The sequence below is a fragment of the Abrus precatorius genome, unplaced genomic scaffold (assembly GCF_003935025.1).
Source record: "Abrus precatorius isolate BTA unplaced genomic scaffold, Abrus_2018 Scaffold2, whole genome shotgun sequence".
Taxonomy (NCBI): Eukaryota; Viridiplantae; Streptophyta; class Magnoliopsida; order Fabales; family Fabaceae; genus Abrus; species Abrus precatorius.
In genome coordinates this window covers 16,450,833-16,465,268 of record NW_020874362.1, presented here as the reverse complement: position 1 = coordinate 16,465,268, position 14,436 = coordinate 16,450,833, and the positions used below count along the sequence as shown (strand labels likewise).

The 14,436-nt window shown below is 34.7% G+C and overlaps 1 pseudogene; it reads left to right on the top strand.

Moving 5' to 3' along the window:
- Window positions 1-1,797: 1,797 nt before the first annotated feature.
- On the top strand, window positions 1,798-8,984 carry LOC113859526 (annotated as a pseudogene).
- Window positions 8,985-14,436: the final 5,452 nt, after the last annotated feature.

The following is a 14,436-nucleotide window of genomic DNA, read 5'->3' as shown; positions in this document are numbered from 1 at the left end:
CGTCGTACCGTTGCGATCGCCCGGTTGCGACAGATGGCGACTCCACTGGGGAAATCTTTTAGAGAGTCAAGCCTTTGATAATTGATCGTGCAAATTTGTCTTATTTTGTTTCTATTTGTTTAATCCCTTTCTTTTTTATTTATTTGAGTCAATTGTAGTGTTTCTTTTATTCGTGCATGTATTTCGTGTATGAATTGCGTAATCTCATTGTATGCTCATATTGATATTGTTATTAATCCTAGGGTAGATGACTATTGACAATTTGTATATTCTTGTGTTGTTTAATTTTTGCAGCTTTTTATTTTTGTTGAGTTGATAAGGTTTGTATGCTCCCTCACACACTACCACTTACACATTTATCACACACTTTGAGCGGGGCTCTATACCCGGGTCTGAGTATGCTTAGGATTAGAGGGGTTATGTAGCGGTGTCATTTTGGATGCACGTCCTATTTGGCTATTGTGAAAACCCTAGCTAGAGTTTGACCTTTTCTTGATGTCCCGCATCTAGTAGACTCCCTACTGTTGTGGTCAACATCAAGGATTGGATCTTAGCTCTAGTGACCTTTTAGGATTACAAGCCACCTTTTGTGAGTTTTTACACGTAAAAGAAAGTTGTAGATCTTTAAGTTAGACCCTTTAGGTGACTTGAAATAGGACACAAAAGGGGGTATTCTTTCCTTATTTATTCTTTTAGAAATTATGTGAATTATTAGTGCCTTAAAGTTTTTAAATAAAAAAGGAGAAGATTTTTTTTGGAATAATATAAGGACTAGTAATTCACATGATTCTCTTAATTAATTTTTTCTTACATCATCATCATTTCATTTATCATTGCATATCATTTATTTGAATATCATGCTTATTGCCATCCTTGTGACACTTGTAATAAATTTAAAATCAGTTTTGAAATAAGGTTAAGGATGACAATTTGCATAATTTCTTACATAATTGCATTGTCATGTGAAGCATTACCCTTATAAGTATCAATTCAGATTTATCAAGAGAAAAAACTAAAAAAAAAGGGTGGTGATTCATATTGTTCTCGCATTATCATAGTCATCACATATTTGTTTCATTAATAAAAATCCTAGTTTGATTCATTTAGGATTAATGTTGATTCTTATATGGACATTTATCTGTTTAGAATCAATATTAATCCTTATGACTACTAGGATCCTATGTTAATGAAACAAATACAAAATTTGAAATAATTTCTCATCATTTTCTTTTTATTCATAGGTTGAGGATCACAAAGTTTTTGAATATCTAAGAAAAATGAAAATTAATGTGGGATCAAGTAGCAATGAGATGATACACTTGAATTAAGAAAATTTTATATTTTGGTGATGATCCCACATTAATTCTTGTTTAAAAGAAAAACTTAAAGATGTTCAACAACTGTGATGATTCTTCAAGTTTTCAATTTTCTCTTTAAACATGTTCTTCATTGTGTTAACTTCTTTTTGACTGCATCATTTTTTTATTGCATCACTCACAAACTATTTCAAAAAATTAAACAAATATAACGGGGAAACGTTTTCTAAAGCATCCTTATAGAACTCGCGCTCAAGCAAGGATCATGGATGAGTTAGAGGAGCACAATGAAGAACTGAGGAACGATGTTAATCAGTTGAAAGAACAAATGGCACAAATCCTAGAGGCACTGAAGTCTTTATAGAGAAGAACCACAGAGGGGACCCCTATTCAAGCACCTCCAGCACAACCCACTCCTACCTATCCACCAGGTTTTACCCCTACACAAGGACTGTCCCAAAATTTTCCTCCTCATGAAACAATGGTGCCTTTGACCTTACATGTAGAAAGGCCTCCACAACAAGCTTTTAATCAACAAGATGTCCAATTTCCCCCATATGGCCTTCCCCAAGGTTATACGCCACCAATAGCTGAGAACCCACAAAACACTGGCCAGCCATTAAATCAACCCAATCCTGCACAACCTTCAGATCCACAAATCTAACCAACCCAAACATCCATCCCATCATATGCTTACCCTCAAAATACCCATCCCCAAGAAGCTCATATACCCCACATTATACCTACCCCAAACCAACCGATCTACCACCAACCACAAATCACTAATCCTAGCCTTAATGGAAACCTAGCCATATCACCATTCCATTCCCATAAGACCTTAGAAGAACCCCAGCCCAATTACTCAGAGAAGCACTTCCAATCCAGAGAAAAATTACAAATATTGGAAGAAAGATTGAGAGTTATTGAGGGGAGCAGCTATGGCATTGGGGAAGCTGCAGATCTTTGTTTAGTCCCAGATGTGATAGTTCCTCCAAAATTCAAAGTGCCTGATTTTGATAAGTACAAAGGAACAACATGCCCAAAGAGTCATCTGATCATGTACTATAGAAAGATGGCATCACATGCCCATGATGATAAGCTGCTAATTCATTTTTTTCAAGACAGTTTAATTGGAGGAGCTTTGAGTTGGTATATGCATCTTGAGCGTACTCGTATTCGTAGTTGGAAAGACTTGGCTGATGCTTTCCTAAAGCAATATAAGTACAACATTGATATGGCTTCTGATAGATTACAACTGCAGAATATGTTAAAGAAGGAGGATGAGACTTTTAAAGAATATGCCCAGAGATGGAGAGAAGTTGCAGCTCAAGTGGAGCCCCCTTTGTCTGAAAAAGAAATGGTGGCTATGTTTATTGATACTGTTCAATCACCTTTCTATGATAGAATGATTGGAAGTGTTTCGTCAAACTTCTCTGATATTGTGATTATCGGAGAAAGAGTGGAAGGAGGAATGAGGAGTGGTAAGATATTTCACAATTCAGGCGGACCCTCCAATTTGAAGAAATTTACAAATGGTCCAGGAAGAAAGAAGGAGGGAGAGACTAATGCTATAGCCTTTCACCCAAGAGAAGTTCCTTTCATCAGACCTAACCCTGCACCTTTTCAATTTCAACCCACATTTCCTGTCCCAAATGTCTTACCCATATGTCAATGTTGTTTCACAGAATCCAAGTCTCCAATCTTATCAGCCGCGACCCTACCAACCTGCTCCGCCTACTTTTCCCATAGCACCACCCATGAGACCACCCCAGCATTGGAACCAAAACCCAAATCCCAACCAAATAAGACCCCAAAACAATCAGGAAAGGAAGCAAGTTCAATTCGACCCAATCCCCATGTCCTACACTAAGTTACTACCTCGCCTATTCCAAAGTTCATTAGTTGTACCCTGCCCAATGAAACCTGTAGAACCGCCCTATCCAAGAGGGTATGACCCAAACGCTAAGTGCGAGTATCATGCTGGTGGCATTGGTCATTCAACAGAGAATTGTAGGGCATTAAAGTTCAAAGTGCAAGACTTAATTAATGCCAAATGGCTAAATTTCAAGGAGGATAATCCTAACATTAGGAGTAATCCCCTACCCAGGCACGGAGGATCATCGGTAAATGCCGTCGAGGAAGAGTCTACATATGTTTTAAAGAGGAAAGTTGAAAAGGTTACCACTCCTCTTAAGATTATTTTTGCTGAGCTGTGCAAGACTGACTTGATCAAGGGTTTTATACATGAAGGAAATATATGTGATTTGCACCCTGATGCAAACCACTCCATTGAAGATTGTGAAGAATTCAAGCATGTTCTACAAACCTTGATGGACAAGCATTTGGTCCAAATTGGACACCCTAAAGAGAAAAATGAAGTTTTGACTGTCGATGGGCAATCCTCAGCTTTCTCGAAACCTTTGGTCATTCATTACACCAAATGTATGAATACCCCAACTACCAACGGACCTAGAGCCATCACTATACAAGTACCGGCTCCATTCACTTACAAGGACAACAAAGCAGTACCATGGAAGTATGATGCAGGGGTTTACGTTGGCAATTTTAAGGAAAACCAAACACAAGGTGTCAATTCTGATACTGTCGCCGTCTCAAACATTGCTGGTGTTGGTGGGATGACCCGTAGCGGTCGTATTTACACACCTGAGGAGCTGAGAAAGAAGCGAACAAAAGAGATAGAGAGATCCTCAAAAGGGAAAGCCAAAGTGGGCAAGTTTGAAGACGCCGACAAAGAGAAAATGCCTGAAATAAAGAAAACGGTGTCAAATGAAGAAGCTTGTGAGTTTTTGAAATTTATTCGGCAAAGTGAATATCAAGTTGTGGAACAATTAAACAGAACTCCAGCACGGATATCTCTTTTATCGCTGTTGTTGAACTCTGAGCCACATAGGAGGACTCTTTTGAAAGTGTTGAATGAGGCTCATGTCAGCCATGATATCACTACCGACAAGTTTGGAGGCATTGTTGGTAATATTGTTTCAAACAATTATCTCACCTTCGCTGATGATGAAGTACCTGCCGAAGGAATGGGGCACAATAAAGCACTGCATATTTCTGTGAAATGTCGAGATCACATTATTGCTAGAGTACTTATTGACAATTGGTCTTCTCTGAATGTGATGCCAAAAGCAACATTGTCAAAATTACCTTATGATGGGTCGCATATGAAACCCAGTGCCATGATAGTAAGAGCTTTTGATGGAACAAGAAGAGAGGTCATTGGAGAAATTGAAATCCCAATCCAAATCGATCCTTGCACTTTTCAGATTTTGTTTCAAGTAATGGACATCGCGCCAGCTTACAGCTGTCTTTTGGGGAGGCCTTGGATTCATTCTGCAGGAGTTGTACTATCCACATTGCATCAGAAACTGAAGTTTATCATTGATAATAAGTTGGTGATTGTCTCTGGTGAAGAAGATGTGTTGGTGAGTAAGCCTTCGTCCACTCCTTATATTGAAGCTGCTGAAGAAGCTCTAAAGACCTCTTTTCAGGCTTTAGAGATTGCAAATGCTACTTATGTTGGAGAGGGAGCTCCAATCTTAAAGCCTCGATTGTCTAATACATCCATAATGACTGCTAAAGTCATGCTCGATGGAGGTTGTCAGTATGGATACATGTTAGGGCAAGTCATATCGAAAGCAACAAACTGGTTACAGCTCCATGAGAATAAGGATAGATTTGGGTTGGGATACATGCTCACTAAAGCTGATAAGAGAAGAGTCATGGAGGAAAAGAAAGAAAGAAGATTAGCCAGGTTGGAAGGTAGAGAGCCTAAGACTGAAAGGGTCCCCATTTGTGATCTTCTGAAAAGCTTCTATAGTGCTGGATTTGAGTTTCAAGACTCAGTGGCTGCTGCTGCTGATGTGGATACACCTGAAGAAGAGGTTGTGGACCTAGTCCGTACTTGCCCGCCAAACACAGAAGTTGGCAATTGGGAGATCATTGAGTTACCTGTGATTTTTAATAGCTATTCAAAGTAATCCTTGAAGTTAATCCTATTGTTTGGTTTCAAAGCTTTAGGATATCATTACTTTTTGAAAATGCTGATATATGATTTCTTTTTGTAAATTAGGACACATGTTTCCTTTTAAGTATATTTAAATGAAATGCGATTTGAATTCTCAGTAATCTTTCGTGTCTTTTTCTTTATCAGTTGAATCTTGTCATTTATTTTCTTTTTGTCTCAACTCTCGCACAATGCAGATTCGAAAGTGACATGTCTGAAAGTAACAGTGCTAATATCTCATCCACTAATTTTGATTGTCCCATTAATCAAGCTGTCGAAGATGATAGTGATGTTGATTTACCCTTAGAATTTCTAAGATTGGTTGATCAAGAAGTGAAAGAGATCCAACCTCATGATGAACCCACTGAGACAATCAATTTAGGGACTGAGGATGATAAGAGAGAAATCAAAATAGGCACCCTCATGAAAAAACAAGAGCACGACAAGTTGATTAAACTCTTGCATGATTATAATGATGTCTTTGCATGGTCTTATCAAGATATGCCAGGTCTAGATGTTGACATAGTCGAGCATAAATTGCTACTAAAACCAGAGTGTTTCCCAGTTAAGCAGAAATTAAGGAGAATGGAGCCTGAGATGTCATTGAAGATTAGAGAGGAGGTCAAGAAGCAATTTGATGCAGGTTTTCTTGCTGTGGCCAAATACCCTCAATGGGTTGCTAACATTGTGCCAGTTCCCAAGAAAGATGGAAAGGTTCAGATGTGTGTTGACTATCGGGATCTAAATAGAGCCAGTCCTAAAGATGATTTTCCATTGCCTCATATTGATATGCTAGTAGATAATACAGCTCAACATTCATTTTTCTCTTTTATGGATGGTTACTCGGGTTATAATCAGATCAAAATGGCTGAAGAGGATATGGAGAAAACCACATTCATTACACCTTGGGGCACCTTTTGCTACAAGGTCATGCCTTTCGGTTTGAAAAATGTCGGGGCAACATATCAAAGGGCGATGGTGACATTATTTCATGATATGATGCATAAGGAGGTTGAAGTCTATGTGGATGATATGATTGCCAAATCAAGGACCGAAGAAGACCATGTTATGAATTTACACAAGTTGTTTGAGCGGTTGAGGAAATTCAAATTACGCTTGAACCCTGCCAAATGTACCTTTGGGGTGAAATCAGGCAAATTGTTGGGATTCATAGTAAGTCAAAAGGGAATAGAGGTTGATCCTGACAAGGCAAAAGCAATCATGGAAATGCCGCCTCCTCGCACTGAAAAGGAGGTTCGCGGATTTTTGGGGAGACTGAATTACATTGCTCGATTCATATGCCAACTAACTGCCACTTGTGAACCAATTTTTAAGTTGCTACGGAAAAATCAGCCGATGGAATGGAATGAAGATTGTCAATAAGCTTTTGAGAAGATAAAGCAGTATTTACAAAATCCCCCGATACTAGTGCCGCCAGTGTCAAGGAGGCCGCTCATTATGTATTTGACAGTGTTAGAAGGATCCATGGGGTGTGTTTTAGGTCAACATGATGAATCGGGTCGGAAAGAACACGCCATTTATTACTTGAGCAAAAAATTCACCGATTATGAAGCTAGATACTCTTTGTTAGAGCGAACTTGTTGTGCCTTGGCTTAGGCAGCTCGTAGATTGAGGCAATATATGTTGAGTCACACGACTTGGTTGGTGTCAAAAATGGACCCAATCAAATACATCTTTGAGAAACTAGCCCTTACTGGAAGGATTGCTCGTTGGCAGGTCCTATTGTCAGAATATGATATTTTGTATGTTACTCAAAAGGCAATCAAAGGCAGTGCTCTCGCAGATTTTCTAGCTCATCAACCGGTGAATAATTACCAGTTAATACAGTATGAATTTCCTGATGAAAATATAATGGCGTTGTTTAACGAGAAAGGATCTTTAGTAAAAGACGAATGGGTCATGATGTTTGATGGTGCTTCTAATGCACTCGGACACGGGATTGGTGCTATACTGATTTCCCCAGAGAGGCAATATATCCCAGTCACGGCTAGATTATTATTTGATTGTACGAATAATGTAGCTGAATATGAAGCATGTGCTATGGGAATTCAAGCAGCTATAGAGTCACAGATTAAAATTCTCGAGGTATATGGTGACTAAGCTTTGGTTATTCACCAGCTGAAAGGTGAATGGGAAACCCGAGATGCCAAATTGATCCCTTATCAAACCTATATCAAGGAATTGGTGGGGTATTTCGACGAAATTACTTTCCAGTATATTCCTCGTGAGGAGAATCAATTAGTCGATGCTTTAGCCACTTTGTCATCAATGTTTGTAGTAAGTCAAAAGGAAGATATGCCATTCATAAAGATGCAACAGCTTGATCATCCTGCCTATTGTCAAATGGTTGAAGAAGAATCTGATGGTAAACCTTGGTATAATGACATTAAAAATTTCCTCAAACACCAAGAATATCCATTAAATGCTGCTGAAAATGAGAAAAAGACGTTGAGGAGGTTAGCAATGAGTTTCTTTCTAAACAGAGATGTGCTCTACAAAAGGAATCATGATATGGTTCTGCTTAGATGTGTAGATGCTTCAGAGGCACAAAAGATCATGGAAGAGATTCATGAGGGCTCATTTGGGACTCATGCTAATGGACATGCTATGGCAAAGAAGATTCAACGAGCGGGATATTATTGGTTGACAATGGAGGCCGATTGCTTTCGTTATGTAAAGACATGTCATAAATGTCAGACATATGCTGACAATATTAATGTTCCTCCAACAAATTTGAATGTCTTATCATCGCCTTGGCCTTTTTCAATATGAGGAATTGATGTAATTGGACCCATTGAGCCTAAAGCCTCTAATGGTCACCGCTTCATTTTAGTTGCTATTGACTATTTCACAAAATGGGTTGAGGCTGCCTCGTATGCTAGTGTGACCCGAAATGTGCTGGTGAGATTCATTAAAAAGGATTTGATCTGTCGGTATGGCCTCCCAAGCAAGTTGATAACAGACAATGGCACTAATTTGAACAACAAAATGATGAAAGAATTGTGTGACAACTTCAAGATTCGACATATAATTCCTCTCCCTATCGCCCAAAGATGAATGGAGCAGTTGAAGCAGCCAATAAAAATATTAAAAAAATCATCCAAAAGATGGTAGTGACATACAGGGATTGGCATGAAATGCTGCCATTTGCCTTGCATGGATACCGAACTTCGGTTCGTACTTCAACTGGGGCAACTCCATACTCTTTGGTATATGGAATGGAAGCAGTACTTCCTATTGAAGTCGAAATTCCCTCTTTAAGGATAATAATGGAGACCAAATTGGAAGAAGCAGAATGGGTGCAATCTCGTTTTGATCAATTGAATCTCATTGAAGGAAAACGGTTGAATGCGTTATGTCACGGTCAACTATACCAAAGAAGGATGAAGAAGGCTTTCGATAAAAAGGTTCGCCCGAGAGAATTCAGTGAGGGAGATATGGTACTTAAAAAGATTTTGCCAACGCATAAAGATTATCGTGGCAAGTGGTCCCCGAATTATGAAGGACCATATGTGGTGAAAAAGGCTTTCTCAGGAGGGGCTCTAATCCTCACAAACATGGATGGACAAGATCTTCCAAACCCCATCAATTCTGATGCTGTAAAAAAATACTATGCTTAAAAAATATATATATATATAATAACTAAAAAAGAGGAAAAAATAATTAAAAAAAAAGAGAAAAAAAAAGAAAAGAGCTCGCTAGGTTGAAAACCCGAAAGGGCGACCTAGGCAAAAGTTAGAGCGACCTGGTGAGCTGAAAACTCGAAAAAGCGGCTCAGGCAAAAGTTAAGGTCAAATAAATACTACACTGAACTGAAAACCTAAAAGGGCGGTTCAGAGGGGCACAAACTTCAGTCGCAAGAAAGGGCTTCAAATCGAGAAATATGATCGACTGAAATACTAAACTGGGGCAAATTTTGAGAGGTTAAAGTTGAGTCAAACGAAAGATGGATTCAAAATACCTTACTGGGGTAATTTTATTTTGGCAGTTTTGTTAATGGATGATCAATTTACATGAGAGATTAGCACTGTTCATCTGGAAGACGTCACTTAATCGGCATAATATTTCACTATTTTCATAGTCATTTTGATCCTTTGATGTATTTTTTCGTTACTCATGTCATAAGTCTTCTTTGCAAATTCACCATTTCTTTATTATAGTCATTCCTATGTTCCAAAAATATTTATCTTTGTCTTTTGTCACCTTCCATTCAGCTTATATACACCACTTTGTTTACTCAACTTCTTCAATAGAATTTTTATTGTCATTCCAATAATTATATACTAAAAGGAAACATGCAAATTGTTAAAAGGGTAATAAGAAAATATGATTACAGTTGGAAGCTTAAAAATTCACACAGTAAGTTCGATGAATCTCCTGATAAGTTTAGCATGACAGAAGAAGTTGACTCCTCTTGACGATGCAAAAATAGATGGCAGTCCAATTTGATTGATGTCTTACCTAGCTCAAATTTCATGAAAGAATTGATCCTGACTAAAGAAGTTACTCATTCATGAACCTTGATGTGCATGTTTCGATAAGGTTGGAAGAATTATCATCCCCGAAAAAAATAAAAAAAATAATAAAAAAATAAAATAAAAAGGACAAAGCTTGTTTTGATTTAATAAGTCTTATTATTGCGTTGGACCTCATCATTCAATAAATTTCATTCCAAGTGTTAACATTCATCCAGTTTATGCAATCGCATCATTACATTAGCATGCATTTGTTTTTATCTATTATCACCTTGTGAAGTTTAATTTAAATTCATTATCTGCTTTACAATCTTTATGTGCAGTCCAAGACTATGATCTAACTGAGTTCTTTACTTTTCATCAAAATTCAGAAGTTGATTGATGTCTTTATTTTTCTGTCTTACTCTTACTATTAAAGTTCAGAGGATGACTATCCTTTTATTTTCTTTTACAATCCAGAACATGATCAACCTTTTATTTTTCTGTCTTTGTTTTTACCTTTCTTGTCCTGGTCCCTTTATGTTTTTATCGAAGCCTAAAACTTGACAGCATCTTTCGCATTCTCTCAAAGCCCAGAACCTGACGGGCACATTTTACTTTTCTGTCTAAGCCCAGAACCTGACTGGCATTTTTCGCTTTTCTGTCAACGCCCAAAACCTGACTGACACATTTTATTTTCTGTCAAAGCCCAGAACCTGACTGGCACATTTTTCACTTTTCTGTTAACACCCAGAACCTGACTGACACATTTTTCACTTTTCTGTCAACACCCAGAACCTGATTGGCACATTTTACTTTTTTGTCTTCTGTCAAAGCCCAGAACCTGTCTGGCACATTTCACTTTTCTGTCAAAGTCTCAGAACTTGACTGACACCTTTCACTTTTCTATCAAAGTCCAGAACCTAAATGACACATTTTACTTTTCTCTCAAAAAACTCAGCATCTAACTAGCACATTTCACTTCTTTGTCAAAACCCCAGAACCTGACTGGTTCCTTTTACTTTATTGTCAAAAGTTTAGAACTTGATTTACTTTACGTGCAACTTTTATTTTTGGCTAAAGTCCATTATCTGCCGGGCAATCTTAGTTTTTAGTCAAAGCATAATGTTGTCTCATAATTCTTGTTATTATTTGTTAAGCACAAACCATCAAAAATCATGGTTTCTCTAATAGCTTCTGATGTTGACTCTTTTTTTTATGTATCTTATCATTTTTAAACCAAAATTAGTTCACTTCTTTACTCAATTTTTATCACTTTAATATGAAACTTGTTCATACATATTTTTTTATAAAAACTGAGTAAAGAGGGGCAATTGTGAACACTAAAATTTTGATTTAAATTTTTTTTTTAAAAATAAAAATAAAAATGAAAAAATAAAAAATAAAAAAATCTGAATTTTAATATTACAAAAGAAGAATGGAATCAAAAGGTTTTTTAAAAAAAAAAAATTGTCTTAATAAAATAGGAAAATTTCAGAATTAATTTTTAAAAGGAAAATAAAATATGACAAATAATTAAATTCTTGAACCAATGTTACTTTATACATAAAAAAGGAAAAATTCAGAATTTTGGGCCTTTTGTGAAAACCCTAACAATAAAAGGAAAAGAGGACCATAGAGCAGGGGGAGACATCAGAGGAGGCTAAAAATTTTTGAGAGGAGACATTCTAAAACGGGAAGAGAAAAAGAGAAAATAGAGAGAAAGAAAGGTTAGTGGAAAGGAGGAAGAACAAGAGGCAAGCAAAAATTTTCAAGAACATCAAGTAAGCTTCATCATACATTTTACACATTTTTCTTCTTCATACATATTTATATTTTGAATAAACATTTCCTATATCAAATCAATCTCAAATGATAAAAAAATATTTTAAACCACCATTTCAAATATCCATGTCTCACCACCTCTCCACCCATTCCTCCATCTATCATCATCCACAAACACAAAACTCACCATAAAAAAAAACTCTTTCCCTACCTTGTCTCATTCCTCTTCCTTTTGCTCTCAATAACCTTCACCACTCAACACCATGGCCTCCATTAACCTCACCTCCACCCTTTCATAACCCTTTTTTGTTTTTCTTGGAGAAAAGCACACCCCTAACCCTAAAGTCCTTCCCTCTCAAATCTGAAAATTTAAAATTTGAGACCATTTTATTCTTTTTTTATTTTTTTATTATTTTTTTGTCCAAATTTTCTTATTTATTTTATTTTTATCATTATTTAGTTCAATATATAATTTATTGTTTTAGTTTTATTTATTTATTCATCATCATTATTATTTGTTATTATGATAATTATTAATTTATTTAATGAATGAGTTTTTATTATTTATTTATTTTTTTTTATGTTAACTTTGTTTAAATTATTTTATTTTATTTTATTTATTTAAAATCTCTTGATACCGTTTACTTTACAATATTATATCTGAGTTGATTTTTTTTTAAATTATTTCCTTTTTTATATTTCATTATTTATATCTTATTTTTTAGGATTGTTATCTTTTATTTTATTTATTGTATATTTGTATCATATTAATGCGATTTAATTTTATATTTATGATTATTTTATTTTATATTGTGAATACTAAATTACTTATTTTTTTATAATTAATTAATAAATAATAATATAATTGTATCAATTTATAATACTAACGTATAGCTTCTCTATCGTCATGTATTATAAATTGATAAAGTCTATGTGTACCTACGTTACCAAGACTTTATGCAATATTAACTTATCACATATTGTCATTAATTAATTAGTTAATCACTTTAATAATAATGCAAGATGTATTTCTCTTCTAAATACTAATTTACAAATCAATCAACTAATTTAAATCTAAATTATTTTATTAAGAAATAATTTATAATGCTAATGTGTAGCGACTCTACCTTTAGGCGTTATAAATTGTCAAAATCTATGTGTACCAACGTTACCTTAGGTTTTATATAATATAAATCTATCAAATAAAATTTTTAATATTTTTTATTAAATGAGTATCTTCTTTAATCAATTCAAATAATTTTTTTTTTATTTTCTTAAGTCATGTTTCAAATTTTGATAAATTAAATTACTATAATTTATTCATTTTATAAATTTTTATAATATCGATGTGTAATTTACATTGCCTTCGATAGTCTAATAAATTATAAGAAGTTTATGTATAGCTTACGCTATCTTAAATTTCTTTCAATATTAATCATAATCAAAATTAAAATTCAAATACTCCATTTACGAATAAAATATTTCTTAATGATTTGCAGTATAGTTGTGTGATCTTCCTTCACTTTCTGTATTGTTTTCTCGTAGGGTACATGTATAACTGCATTATCTTGTATCCTAAACATTATAATTTTTACGAAAAATGATTTTAATTCTAAAATAAATTTTTCTTTTACTAAACTTAATTATAATCAACTAATTTCATAATTTTTAGATAGAACTACGTGACTTTGAGTTTCCCATTGCATTCGGGGATACGTAGGAGCGGGAACCGTACCCGTCAAGTCAAAATATTTTTTAAAATAACTCGAATAATATTTTAATAAATAATATTTCTTCTTCTAAAATAAAATAATTAATGTTTAGGGGTTAAATAAATATTTTTCAAAATTAGAATAATTTTGTACAATTAATTTTAGGTAACCGTTTTTTAAACGGACGTTGTAGGGTGCTAATACCTTCCCTACACGTAAATGACTTCCGAACTCATTTTTTTGGTTTCAAAGATCGTATTATATTTAAGTTTTTCCAAGGTTTTTTCTTAAAAATAAACTTTGGTGGCGACTCCTCTGATATTTTGGAACAAGTTTGTCATCCGTCGTACCGTTGCGATCGCCCGGTTGCGACATTGATGATGTAATTTTAGAAGAAAATAATCTATCCAACATCCAATTCATCAACGAATTTCTTGACTCTTGAAATAATCTATCTCGTACTCATAATAGCATCCATCTTTGTCAATGAAAATTTCATTTTACATTATTATCAAGCCTTCTAGCACTCCAATGACTAAACTCACTAACATTTATTCAACATTATTATGTTTCATTTTGATAATATATCTTATCGTTGGTTCATAGGCCTCTTTTTTATTTGACAACCATTAGTCCAAACATTTGTTTTCGATACAATATATAAATCAAATATGGCTTCTCCCACTATTCATCATTATCAAGCTGCTACTAAGATACGTTTTGTGATTTTTCTGGGAGATTCTTTAATCTCATGGTGCTCTAAGTAGAAAAGTACTATTTGTCGGCCATCTTTAAACTTAAAAAATGATAGCGTATTAATTATAGACAATGTTAATCATTAAGTCATGGAGTCTTATTATTGTTTACCACCTCATATTACAATTCAGTTAAATAAAATTTCTTCTTTTTGTTGTTGAGTTACTTTTTCATTGAAAAAATTAATGTATTTGTATAATTATTTTTATAATAAAAATGAGATAAAAAAAAAACTAAGTAAAAATAATTAATATAAGGAGGAGAGAAAGAAAAGTAGTCTAACTAATATATATATCAACTTCTGTTAAATTCAATCGTCAAAGACAATCTTCTCCAATTTAGTGGTGATAAATTGAGTTCATATT